Source organism: Hetaerina americana, unplaced genomic scaffold (genome assembly GCF_022747635.1).
Source record: "Hetaerina americana unplaced genomic scaffold, ioHetAmer1.1.p SCAF_6, whole genome shotgun sequence".
Taxonomy (NCBI): Eukaryota; Metazoa; Arthropoda; class Insecta; order Odonata; family Calopterygidae; genus Hetaerina; species Hetaerina americana.
Genome location: NW_027287205.1, coordinates 16,214,175 through 16,228,725, shown reverse-complemented (window position 1 = coordinate 16,228,725; position 14,551 = coordinate 16,214,175). Strand labels below are relative to the sequence as shown.

The following is a 14,551-nucleotide window of genomic DNA, read 5'->3' as shown; positions in this document are numbered from 1 at the left end:
GCTGCACATTCTGGGGAGAATAGTTTGTTGATTTCCCGTTGCCTTCCACAATGCAGTACTGTGGCCGATGCCGTGCACTTCACTCTCGCCCGCAGCCGAGACAGCTGATGCCGGGCCGACCCACTCGGTCTGCGTCACCAGTGCCTAATGGTTAAACTGCCGCCTTTCACCATGGGTTCAGGAATCTATTTTTCTCGTTGCAAAGTTCCGAAATACCATTATTGTATTTTTTTGTTAATGTGTAGTGGTGCGTGTATATATGTGATTATATATTTTATTGCATGTGCCTCGTAACAATCTAATTAAGTGCGATGTGCAGTCCTACTAGAAACGCGAGATTTTCCAAATCATTATTTTCCCATATTGCTTGAGTCAAACTACCTCGGGCTTCACGTTGGCAGCCGATTGCGGGGGGAACTTCCTCCTCTCGCCTCGCGCGCCCCCATGTCCAAGTTCCCCCAATCGTGGGAGAGCACACTCTCGACCCCCGTCCCGCAGTGCATTCGGCGCCTGCCTGCGTGCTCTGCCGCCGCGGGAGCGCGGGCTCACGCCGAGGATAGCCCCCTCGTACCGACGAGGGTGAAGGCACCGCTAGTGGCAGGGCCCACCGTTGGTCATCGGGGCCGTGCGGCGCAGACTGGAGCGTGCCCATCAGATCGGCCATTTCCGGGTAAAGAAGGATTCGGTGTTTGCCACCCTGCTGAGTCCTAAATATTTCGTCCCGCTGATCGATTAGACGGTAAATCAGTATGGAAGAATATGAGAAGAACACACGGACCAGATTCGGGTTCGTGAGTTCTTCTCATCCATGCTTTTGGTTCTTATTTCATTCCGCAGTGCAGGCAAATAAATGCACCAAAGATTTGACACAGATTTTTTTCGGGAATTTTCTTAGACATCTCTAGTATTCTTGCTTTATTAATATCTAATCTTATATTTTATGGCGCGTGGCATGTTCACATATAGTCGTCCGAAGACTGCATCAATTATTGCTCTTGTCAACAAGCCATTATAACATCAGTGACTGTGATTCTGATAGCAAGGCATATTGAGGTAATATGCAATCTTTCCCCTCTCTTTCTCCATAAATAGGTTACTGACAAAAAGCTTTAGTTTGTTCATTCAAGTATGATATCTAAATGCCGTATGAAAAATAGTGCTTTGAGATTCTGAAAATTTGGCCATGATTTCGAAAGAAAACGATGTGCGGCGTCGATATTTGCATGGCTGATAAACTCACATGGATCACGTGAATGGAGTTGCCGCTCGTATGAGACAACATAAACGAAGAATCAAAAGTCCTAGGAATCATCGCGAAACCGAAGTTATCTTTAGGTTTTAAATATTAAAAGAAAGTGATTCCTGAATCTTTCAAGAACTCTTGCGTGAGGATGCCAGCTACTATCTAGATTAATAACAAATTGGCAAGTTTCCACAAAATAAAATGTAATGCGAACGGTTTCGATGTAACTACATCATCATCAGGTGATGATGATGTAGTTACATTTAAACCGGTTGTATTACATTTTATTTTGTGGAAACTTGCCAATTTCTTAATTAATCATGACATTCCACCATATCAAGCCTGCAACGGCTCTTTTTACTTTCTAGAGACTTAGATACAATATCGGATTGGTGCGAGGAATGGGGATTACTGCTTTAAATAGGCAAATGCGCAGTTTTGAACTTTCGTAACAAACAAATTGGTGAACAGGGCTTGATTATGAACTAGAGGGTTCAGTGCTAACTACGGCCGATAACGTTAAATATTTTGGGACAGTTCTAACACCACGCCTTTCATGGGGAGCAAATATTAGGAAAATATGCGGATCCGCTCTAAATAAAATCAACTTTATTAAGCGGGTGATGGGGAATTCTAAAGAGAAAGTACTCGTAAAAGATTGGTGTTATTTTGCTCTAGTTAGGCCTCATTTGGAATTTGCCGCAAGTATTTGGGATCCTTGGGAGAAAATTTGGCAAAAAGAATTAGATAAGGTCGAGGGAAAATCCGCCAGATTCGTGATAAATTGTTAAAATAAGAAGAGTTTGATGGGAATCTTAGGTGAATTAGGCAGGGAGTCACTTGAGATGCGAATAGACCAAGCGATACTTTTAGAAAGGTTCAGAACGAACGAGGTTAGCGATGACACTAAAGGAATTATTATGGCCCTAACACTATTTGGGCAGAGCAGACCATAAAGATAAGATAAGGGAGATAGATTCCAGCACAGATAGATAAAAATACTCATTCTTTGCCCGGAAATTCTGGAATCATAATAGAAAGAAACCAAAGTCACTATAGAAATATTAAATACATCTAATATACAAGTCAGGACAAGATTAAACGTTGCTTGTGTATGTTAGTTGATAGGATATATATTTGCATACGTGTAAGTTACAAAGGTTTGCATGAATATATGCATGTACGACTATATGGGTGTAGATTGGCATGAATTTATGGATTTTATTGCGTTTTAATTCTTAATTATGGGTGATAAACTAACCCCGCACCGCCACACGCCTTTACGGCGGCTTTCGGGGTACTATGTAGATGTAAAGTAATCATAAGGAGAAATAAGTACACATAGTACAAGATCAGTTGGAAAACATAATTGCGGATGTTCTGAAAGGGAATTTGATAGTGAAGGAACTCGAGGGTAGGCATAGAATGAGATAGTTATTGAGGGAGGGGAGTACATACAGTTTAAGATCAGGAAATGTACATACGTTCCTCGTAGATGCGGAAGAAATAGTTCCCACGATAAGATATTCCTGCGAGATCGGGAAGCTTTTGTTCCCAAGATCATTTACAATTATTTTTGGAATTAACTCGTAAGTGGGCTCTTGAATTTCAGGAGAGTTTTGTAAAATGTTTGTCACATATAACACTGACAATATTCTTACATGAGGGCAAACTAAGCATACATAATTAGAGTGATTCATAGCATTTAATGAGTTGTACAGCTCATTTTTGTTTGAAGGTCATTTAATTTCAAAAGTGAATTTCTTTATCTTGAACTTTCCCGATCGCTATTGGCAAGATATTTCTAGGGATCTAAAAGCTATTGGAATTCCGCTATAAAAATTACAACAGCTAGTTCAAGAAAGCTATTGTCAGAATATAATTGAATGAGTGGTATATTTTACGGCGATGGTAAAAATTGCAATGCAATTTCTACAAGATGCTTTCGCGAGTCATGCTTTGCGTTTTCACTTTTAACGCAGCTAAAGAGGAAAGTCAATGAAAATGGGTCGGGAGTGATTTTTTCCACGGGGTAATAGATCTTCTCGAAGTCGCCCATTCTGAGTTATCCAATTGTTATTTAGGTTTTGAAATATAATCTCGACTTTTCGCTGGAATATTTAACATAACTCTCTCTTATCATCGTCCTATTTCTCTGATTGGTATAGGTATATAATGACTGGTAGAATTGGATGAAACGTAACTAGACGACAAATGAAATGAAGATTCCATTTATATATTTGCGGCTGAAAAACAAGTTTTTCCCGATTGTTTGACGATAAACAGAGAAACGCCGCAGTTTAGCAGAGGTTAAAACGAAATATTAATTTTTATTTATTTGCCTTAGTGCCATGCAAGCCACTGTAGGGTGTGAGGCAGGAGTTGAATACACACCAGACTAGTTTTGACCCGAATATTACCCTACCGCGGTCGGAGAAAATTATTCTGATCCCTTGTCGCTCGTGAAAAAAATGACTTCTTAAATCAACTGTTCTACACTTGATCTCTCCAATTTTATTGACACGATATCTACTACCGTAGTACGATGGGGGTAATCATAAATTTTCAACATCCTTGCTGCTCTAATATTTTGGATACGCTACTAAGTTTACAATAATAACGTTTCAAAAATCTAGCCTCTCTACGGTGCACGCGATCCAATTCTGCAATTAATCCAACTTCGTGAGGATGCCATATACTTGCAGCATATTTTAAATTAGTCCTACATAGCGAAAGATGACATTTCTTTTTGACCTTGTTATCACATTTACCCAGTACTCTTTTAATGAACACTACTTTTTTGTTAGCATGTTCACATATTCCCCGTATGTGTTTCACCCAGGAGAGGTCGCGATTAAGGTGAACGTTTAGGTATTCAATTGAGTCTACACATTCCATTTCGGTGCTCCCGAAGTAGTAGGCATTCGGGAGGGAATTGCTGATTCCAAAAATTTATCACTACGTATTTTTTTAGTTTGATCGCAAGTGCATTGAATTTAATGCATGAAATGCATGCAATTCTATGATGCAAGGTCAATGACCGTAAAATGAGATTTTGCTAGAGTACTATCTGATTATACCTTTTCGAAACTCATAAATGCGAGCTATTGCTGGTTTTTCTAGTGTAAAATATAAACCTATTGACAGCAACTTCATTCATTTATGGTTTTAAAACGAATTACAGTAACGTGCTTCACCATTGGTGCACGGTAGAAACATTGAGGTCACGCACATATCGATTCAACAGTTATCGTTTAGCAGCGTCCCTCAGGAGTCGTCTGCGAACTTCATTGTAAAATCATCATTATGCCAGATGATGTGGACTTGCGACGAAATCATGGTCGTGAAAACTAAAAATATGAATAGAATTCACATTCACAAAGTTAGAATTCCTTCATTTACTCCTAGAATAAATGACATCCACCAAGTAACATCTGACAATGTTTCCAATTAAAAATAAATTTCATGCGCGTACCATGGTCACAACTTAGAACTTCATAAACCACCTTCTGTTTGTTAGGGTACAGCCACTCTTTTGTTGCAATTGGGTGGATTTAGGTGTCCCCCTTCCCGACTTTCCCCTTATTGTGTTTCCCAAATCTCTTCAACGAATGAGAGAGAAATCCGAACTCCCAGCCAAATGGATTTCGAGTTAAATCTCAGCTTTCTTTAGGCTTTTGCATCTCTACTACAATCAGGAACTTCACCTTATATTGAGGCTATATTTGGTTCAATGTTGAGGATTCGGACTGTACTTACAAAATCGACAAGCCATGTGCTCTCCCCACTTATATATTATGAAACGCCCGTATATCAGCTAAACGTCTTGGGTATTTCAGTTCACTATGTGAATGCATACATTGTGTGAATGGGAAGGGGAAGAGCTCCGAGGGGGGCTGGGAACGGGGCTGGCACTGCGGGCTCACTTTGGGGAGTTCGTCTCGATGATTGGAGCATTCCAGAGGAAATGAATGAGCGGGTGGGACGGGGGAGAGGGCGGAGGAGGAGACTGGAGGGAGTGTTGTTTAAACGGCGAGATTTATCGAATGGAGAGAAGGGGTTGGGTGTGTGGGGTACGAAGGCATTTAAACTCTACGTAGTATCTTGAGCACGCGTTTTCTTTTTCCTCCGTTTCTGCTCTCGCGCTCAGCCTCTTACTCTCCCCCTTCAACTAACAAGGCCCCCGATTCGAAGTCGCCCACTCCTCCGCCAGCGGATGCGTGTCGTCCGATGGGGATCTTGCCTTTGAAGAGGCACTTCTCATTTGGCCTGCTTTCGAAATATCTGCCGCCTCACCCGCAGTCCCTACTGCCCGGCAAGTCTCGAATTGTTCGCGCCGGACTTCGTCATTGACCTTGGTGAGCCATCGTGATTGGGGTGTTAATTGCCCTGTAGGCATTTTTCATCGATACAATACCCCGCAAGCTGCCGCAAGGACGTGTGGCCCGGGGGGGGGGGTAATTTTCCCATGCGTATGAACAAAGGGCATTTGCACATACCTCATGAACCAATGAATGGTACACTCACCAATTTCTGTTTTCCACATTTCTTTCCAAGATAGACCTAATTTCCCTTAACTATGATATATCGTCCGTCCAACACAAATCCACGCTAATACCTTGCAAAAGACCAAAATGTAAAACATGTCCCATCTTCACCACACCTCTTCCTCCCCTCTCAACTTACCAATGCTCACCCATTCCACGGAGCTCCCTCGTGAAAATCTTGCAATATAATTTACCCACTGAACAAAAAGCCCTGCCCATCCTCCTACGTTGGAAAATGCCCCACACTCCTGTCCACAAGTGTCCGCGTAAACAATCCAATCACCGCGACGCCACTTGTTATGCGTCAACCTTTCTACCCCTCCAAAAATATGCCTCCCTCCGTACTGCCCCTCCAATGAGTGTTTGACGTCTAAATTACTGTTATTATGACGCTTCACTTGCCATCTTAGAAACATCGTGGATGGTGAAAACTCTCGAGGTGGCGTGCAATTGACTCGTATTAAAACTTAACTTTTGATGTTGCCAGCCGACACTACATTAATCCCCTCTTTAATTCCGAGCATATCCGTGTTTCCTTCATCCTGCCCAACAGTCCTATCGTATGTCTTACTCATTCTCGCTTGCCTCACGTTCTCTCATTTTTCGGAGTCTTCAACATCTAATTGCCACTCAAGAACCTCTGCATCTATCTCTCCTGCCTCCTTTGGATATCTCTTAACAATAACCTCCTCCTCCACCGTACCCAGGACTTCCTCGTTCGTTTTCCTTTTTGACCATTTCAACTTCCCCATCCTTCTTCACATCCACATTTCATAAACCTCCAATCTACGCCCATCTACAACGGCCAGATAGTAGCGATGTACAAAACTACGCTCTACAAGCAGAGTAAGCTCAAAATTCGAGAGAAAGAGAGAGTACGGAGGACATGGCGTGTGGAATGGACACTTGCCCGTTCCATATTCAGCGAGCGTAATTCCTTGAACCTGGCAAGTAATTAGGAAGAGTTTAACACGGTGCATCTTCCTTATGCATTCAAATTCCATCGGCATGATCACATTCGAAAGATTGTACGAAGTTCCTCTGCCGAATTCATAAAATAAAGACAATGAATTTACTTATTTGGATCCTTAGGCTGGAATTAAAACCAATGCACAAGTGGAAATACAATGATTAATAATAAAAAATCGATTCCACACGTATCATAAGCATAGCCGCTCTATGCCATAGGTGGAAATCTTTGTAAATTCATTTAAAGTAAAGCACTCAATATAATGTTTCTCCTTCTCAACTATTAGCCTCAAAATCATGAATTTATAATGTTCAAACCATTCCACTCACCAAATGCAAAGCCCTTTTATTGGGCAATCTTTCATATCCTGAGAGCAGGGTTCCACTGTACTATACATTGTACCCTACAAGCCTCCGATAGAGTGTGGCAGGGGGTGATTACACTCCAGACTACATTTCCCACCAGCGCGGTCGGAAAATGTTATCCTGATCCCATAAAGTTCGAGGAAAAAATCATATCTTAAATCTATCTGTTGGACACTTAATCTCTATAATTTTACTAACATGATCTCGCCTCCCCTAGGACCATATGGGTAATAATACATTTCCAACATCACTGCTAAAGATACCTCTCTAAAATTTATGCAATATATTTAATCTGTAGTTTAAACCTTTGCTCCGTGACTCCCAGCTTAGCTCCTCTAATATTTTGGATACACTACTAAGTTTATCATTACTACGTTTTGCAAGTGCATCTCCTCAGCGCTGTCCGCGATCCATTCCTTCAATCGATCCAACTGTATGGGGATCCCATTTACTTGCAGCATATTTAAAATGAGTCCTAACCAGCGAAAGATAACATTTCCCTTTGACCTTTTCATCACATTTTCCCAGTACTCTAATAAATCCTAATTTTGTATTAGAATGCCCACATATTCTACGTATGTGTTTCACCCATTAAAGGTCGTGAGTGCCTAGGTATTTAATCGAGTCTACACATTACATTTCGGTGCTCCCGATGAAGTAAGCGCTCGGGAAGGAATTGCTCTTTATCCAAATATTTATCACTTCGCTTTTTTTTAAGTTTAATTCAAATTGCCAAGTGTCTCACCACTGATGTAATAGCAATAAGGGTCATCTTATAAAGCTACTTTATCCTTAGAACTACGGATAACTCCTGTAATCCACTGGATCGTAGGCAAAGGAACGTACGTATATTACTATTAACCACGTAGTTAATGCCTTTAACGTTAAGTAGGAAAAAAAGAGGTTCAATAACACTTCCCTGGGGAGTTGACTTTTACTGCGTTAGAGCTAACACCATTTAGGACTACTCTCTGTTCGCGAAAATTCGAAAAGACTTCAATCCAGCCCAGGATATTTTAATATGCCTTATAGTTCTGGCTTTGTGATTAATTTACTATGAGGCACTTTGTTCAAAACCTTTTTAAAATCTAGAAAGATCGAGTCCCCTGGAACATTGCTCTCTGCCAAGCCAAAGATATCATGAAAAAAGGCTAAGTTGTGTCTCGCGGGATATACCTGTATGTACATTTTCGGTAACTGTATAGGTTTTTAATTTTAACTCTTGACCAATGAGGTGTCTCACTGTCGAGCTAACATTAATAAATTCCATGACCTTGTATAAAATTGACGTGAGGGAGATAAGTGTCATAATGCTCGAGTCCTCCCAGTCTACGTTATTAAATATAGGGGTTACGTTATCTGTTTACCAGTCACAGGGAGCTTTGCGATTCACTAGGGATTTCTTAAATATGGCTTCTAGATACGCCACTGTTTTCGTCACCGGTTCCCTAAATATACTAGAAGATGGCATATGATTGGGTCCGGAGAATTTGATAGACTTAATATTTTTCAGCAAACGATTTGTTTCATTTCTTGAGATTTAAATTTTGGGTATCGGTTAGCGTAGACGATTTGGTAAGCTATAGGAGACATTAGGTGAGACATTGGTGAAAAACCTTTGAAAGAAGGCCTTTAATAGGTTGCCCTTTTCCAAACAGCTGGTTAATCTTTCCCCTTCATTGTTTTTGGATGAATTAAACGTGGACTTATTACCGTCCACCTTTCTGCCACAGGAACAATTCGCTTTTTGATTCTCCTTTAAATTTTCATCTAATATTTTCCTTTGGAATTAAATTAAAGCTTGCCTAAATTCCTTCTTGGATATATTCTTATAATCGTACGATAAGTGGTCTCATTCCATTTTGGCGCTAGAGATAGCGTTTACTTCCCATCTTGGCGTGAAATAGGCTTTGACGTCTTAACGATTAGTATCACTTAGGTTGCCTATTATCTTTTATAAATTTAATTGGAATAAAACTGTTGACAGCTGAGCGCGTGGCGGTGTTAGGAGCGTGCATTCATGATGGATGAGGTCCCCAGTCAATGAGAAGTGCTCCTATGCATTAGGGAATTCCACTTCATTGAAACACAGGCTGATGCTTATATCCTTGGGCAAAGTACTAGTTTTCATTCAGTGTGGAGACGTCACCGGGAGTCAGAGAGAAGAGAATGCACTGTACTCGATCAATTCATCGGTCAGGTGCAAAAGTCTCAGGTGATTCTCATCACTGATCTTGAGATAAAACAGATAATACTGGAGAAACACAGTATCAAACATGGTGGGTGCCGGTTGACGGTCCGACTACAGGTGGCGCCATTAGGCGCGGCATGTCGCGGAAGAGTTTCAATAGATGGCGTAACTCGTTCTAGCATAGTATAGGCGGCGCCACGTGCGCCAATCCTCCGTCCGGTCCACAAGCGGTATCTCGCGCACTCTCGGTTCTGCAGATGACCGATTTGTCGCTGGCGAAAGTTCAGTATTGCGTTTGAAATAGTAATGCTCGGAAGAATGACTCTTATTCGTTTGAGGTATTTCATAATGAAGATTATATTGATGGCGTATTTTGTTTGTCGTTGATATGGAATTTTGCAAAGGTCCTGGGATGAAAGCCCGTTTTGATTGTCCAATGACATTGCACAACTTCCCTCCTTAGTCCTTCATCCTCTGCGCCCTTCCTTCTCACTTCGGTTAGCGAACAGCCCCTCTACCCTATTCAATCCTCCGGTCGTCCCTCTCAATGTCGCATTCCTCTCTTCAACCCCACTACAAACTTCCCGACTCTAAATGCCTCCCCCTTATCCATCTTCACTATGGGTTCATCTCCCCGTGGAGTTTGATTTTTCTGTCCAAGAACATTTGTGTCATGGAGGGTATGTCGCATTTTTATGTCACATGGAAATTAACTCAAATGTTAATATCTATCCGAAATACGATATCTATCTCGTATATACATCACACGAACTGCAACATGTACTGAAAATTGTAATTTTAATTGCGGAAATTTTCTTAGTTTCTTATAGGTTTTCTGACAAAGATTTGCGGGGAAAAAACCTTACAGGTTCAGGCTTCACTTCGTGGAAGTTTTATATATCCATCAAATAGGGAGAGAGCGTACTTTTCCTCATAATTTAAAGTTAAATTATGTGAAAACGTTACGTGAATTCATTCGATAGAAAAGGTTTGTGGCTTTTACTACTTGCGGTCCCCTGGGACCGCTGAGTCACCCTGCTTCCTCCTCCGTATTCTTCTTATCAGGCTACAACTCGTTCCACTCGTCTTTCTGTCACTTTGCAAAATTTATTCCTCTCTTCAATCGGTGAATGGCCGCTTTATAACCAACAGATATCGTACTCAATCCTTGAAACCACTCTCCGGATAGTTCTCCTGGCAAATGGCGCGTGGATGTCGGTCAATTTGTGAAACGGTGGCGCTACGCTGCACACATGTGCTCGTATGTCGCAGAAGATTGAACGTCCTTGCACGTTGCCAAACCTCTCCAGGGCGAAGGGCGGGTCCGAACCCCACCCGAAAGGTAGTTGCCAAAGTCGTAAGAAGTAAAACTTTCGAGGTTGGAGATTAATAACCGTAGATTCGACAAACTGAAGTTCGAACTCCGAGAAAATATAATCGACTGGTGGGCAAAGACACAGCTGCCGAGCTCAATACACCGTGCAGCTTTGACGTGAGGTCTACCGCAGATCTCAGCTCTGGTGCCAAGGACGCAAAGTGCGCTCTAGTGGGCCGTTTAACCAATCGCGTTGTGCGTTATGCCAATGAGGCGGCGCACCATTTTGCTGCCAATTAAAGTTCTCTGGGTCTGCTTTTTCCAATTAAGAAAATAACAGTAGTTCTAGCGTTAGTAATAGCACCAGTTACAGTTACTTCAAGTTTTAAAACCCCGATATTCATTTTGAAGCACCCTGTCGATTAAAAGCAGTAGAATCGTGCATAATCGGGCCGAGATTCTTGGCTGCTTAGTTGTTTAAGATATAACCAACTGAACGTCGGAGAAATCCGTATAAGCACCATTGAGTTCAATAACCAAAAGAATTGTGTTTCACTTTCTCTTCACGAATTTCACTAAACACGGAGCGACATATTGACGCGTGGACAGACGCGCAGAATCAACTTGTGCGTATCCATAGCTAATTTAATGGGAAAGGGAAACTTGAAATTTGTACTTTTTTCACTTTACATGAAGGGCTTCATGTCACTTACTGTGAACTCGTCCAAATTTTTATCTAGGCACTTAAAAAAAATGCCATTAATGTTCAAGTGAAGTTAATTGCTCCCCTCTCTAATATGATTACAGTGCATGCGGCTATTTCTGATTACTTCATAAGAACGAAGGACTGTATGTATATTATACATGCATTGTCATTAACAAATTGTTTGGGGCATGGGGGTCAGGAACATTTTTCCCTCTTAAGGAATGGGGTCTGGCTAATAAAGTATGCTCCACGAAGACAAGATTCCAATTAATAAAATACTCGCCGGAAATGTGAGATTCCAGCTCGATCGAACGATTATCGCCACCAAATATCTTCACACTCTGCGAATGCATTAGTCATTCCCCCGAAAAATGTTTTCCCATTCACAACAAAATGTTTTCTAACTTTTCGAGTACGTTTTCGATATTATCCTTCTCATTTCGCTCCGTCTTTCATTTTGTAGTATCTTCGATTCTCTTAAATCACCACAGTTCTGTTTTCCACAACAGAACTCATTCATACCTTTAAACAAGCCTGAAGCCTTCCTCTAAACAAGCCTCTTAAAAAGGTTAGTCCATTCTTATACCAGGGTTCTTCACACACTCCAAGCCAATATATATATAAAGCTTAATTATTTCATCAATACTGCTTCCGAAGTATGTACGTAATTCCGTACTCTCAAACATTAAATCTTCCACGTCTCTCCATTCATTCAAAGGTAACTTAGTTCCATACCTTAAAAATCGGACGTTTTAATGCTTGGTTTCTCTGTATATATATATATATATATATATATATATATATATATATATATATATATATATATATTTCACAAGGAGGAGGGAGTTGATGACAGGGACTCTGAGTAAGCGTGTTAAGAAAAGACTCGTAAAAACTTTGATATGGAGCGTAGCTATGTACGGAGCGGAAACGTGGTCATTGAAGCAGGAGGATAGACGTAGATTGGAGGCTTTTGAAATGTGGGTGTGGAGAAGAATGGAGAAGGTGAAATGGACAGAGAAGAAAACAAATGAGGAAGTACTTGGTATGGTGGGCGAAGAGAGGGGTTTGTTGGGAGCAATCCTATGGAGGCAGGAAAAGTGGATGAAGGGGGTGTTGACCGGCAGTGGGATGTTGAAGACTGTGATAGAGGGTAGAATGTTGGGCAAAAGAGGAAAGGGAAGGAACAGGATAGGGATGTTGGACGGGATGAAGGGAGGAAGGAAGTACTCAGAGATGAAGAGGGACCTGATGTAGAGTAGGATGATTGATTTTGTGTTTTGTTAGGAGTAATAAAATATTTGTTTGGTAGTTGTGTCAGTCCAAAAACCTACCTTAACCGGTAGATTACTTAAAAAAAAAAATATATATATATATATATGTATGCAATATGATGAGTATTATTATTTCTCCTATCATTATCCATTATCTATGGCTCCGATTGTTAGTCTCCTCAATTTATTTCTAATTAATTGAGTGTTGAAAATACAAGTAACCGCGGGAGATGCCGCGACCATAACTTTTAACGGAGTCATCCGCTTAAATATTACAGTGCAACAATTTCAAAATATAAAAATCATTCGCCTCAATCTCACATATCAAAGATCACGATATTTGCATCTCTGTTCACCCGTCATATTCCCAAACATGTTGCTTCCCATTATGCCTTCAGACAAATGAGCACTAGCTGAAGGGCCCACGCGGAAAGAGTGATTAGGCGTGGACTCACATTTAATTTGCGCATATACGTGCAAGAGCTATATAGCAACCTTCAAATTTTGCTCGGGATGGGCGTTTGTAAATGATTACACTCCATGTGTGTCCTATTAAAATTAAATTTTACTGAAACTTTATATACTTAGAGATAAATTACAAGTATATAGTTCAAAAGATGAGAATACTTTTCACAAGCAGCTTCATATGACACAGTGACTAGATTAAAAAAGCTTCGCATGTAATATTAACTGCTAGCAAAGGTCATAATAGGTAATAAAAGATTTATATGTGATAAAAAATGGATAAGATTATCAGTATTCGCATAAGACCATTAGCATAAAATAATTTGCCGTTAAAAACATAGTCTATCCAACGGCTAAATAAGATCTATATGTCACTCTCGGGTAGACTTAAAAGGGCATCGGAGGATGAGCGTTTTGAGGCGATAAAGCAGAATTTCAATGTAGCTCGGGTTGCTACCGTCGTGACCGTAGGCGAACTGAATATGTTTGAAAATGCAGCGTCTTGCTGCTTACACAATACTGGATTTAAATAAATGAAACATGTATCACTAATGCATAAAAAATAATCGAAAACATTTTGTATGCATTAAATTATGTGAATAAAAATACATGATCAGGTTTTATGGAAAATTCTGCATCAAAACAGGTTTGTTGACCTTCCATAATGTTTAAATGAGGTCTACATATTAGTGTGTCCTTCCTAACGCTGCTTAACAAGCTTGTAAAGTGTAGAACTACATGGTTCTCTAGTTTAATTAAGGCTTATCACTTCATATCCCAGCAAAAACCATTACGTATAATGACACGAGTATACAGGTGGTCCGTATTTCTGCACTCTGATTATAATTATTATAGGTAATCTACCGGTTAGGGTAGGATATGAATGGACACAAACTACCAGATAATTCTCTTGTCTTTCCTAACAAAACAGAACCCAAGAACCTACACCACAAAAATTCTCTCTTCAACTCTATATACTTCCTTCCTCCATTCACTTTTTTCAACATCCCTATCCTATTCCCGCCCCTTCCTTCTTTGCCTAATATTCTCCCCTCTATAATTGTCTTCAACATCCCATCGCCAATCAAAACTCTCTGATCTACATTTCATTGCTACATTTGAATTCTCCCAATAATCCTCTCTCCGCCCAACAATTTTGTAGTAATTGTTTTCCTTTCTGTCCACTTAACCTTATACATCCTCCTTCACACCCACATTTCAAAAATTTCCTATCTACACCTGCCATCCTGATTCAATGGTCATGTTTCTGCGCCGTTCCTAACTACGCCTCACATGCATATCAAAGTTTCAACGATCCTTTTCTAAACATCCTTACCCAACGACCCTGTCATCAATTCCCTCTTCCTACTGAAATCTTCTCTGCTTAACGCAATTCAGCTCCTTATGTCCTTCCTACACTCCAGAGATAAGAAAGCTATTCCACTTTCTGAAGTTCATGAACTCCTATTTTGATA

At 40.5% G+C, this 14,551-nt stretch overlaps 1 protein-coding gene across 1 annotated transcript in view; it reads left to right on the top strand.

The window, feature by feature from the left end:
- Positions 1-566: 566 nt before the first annotated feature.
- LOC139694978 (sodium-coupled monocarboxylate transporter 1-like) overlaps positions 567-14,551 on the top strand; it is a 44,908-nt gene continuing 30,923 nt past the window's right edge. The window contains exon 1 of the mRNA XM_071593534.1: positions 567-670. The gene's annotated coding sequence lies outside the window, so the exon portion shown is untranslated. The remainder of the gene's footprint in view (positions 671-14,551) is intronic.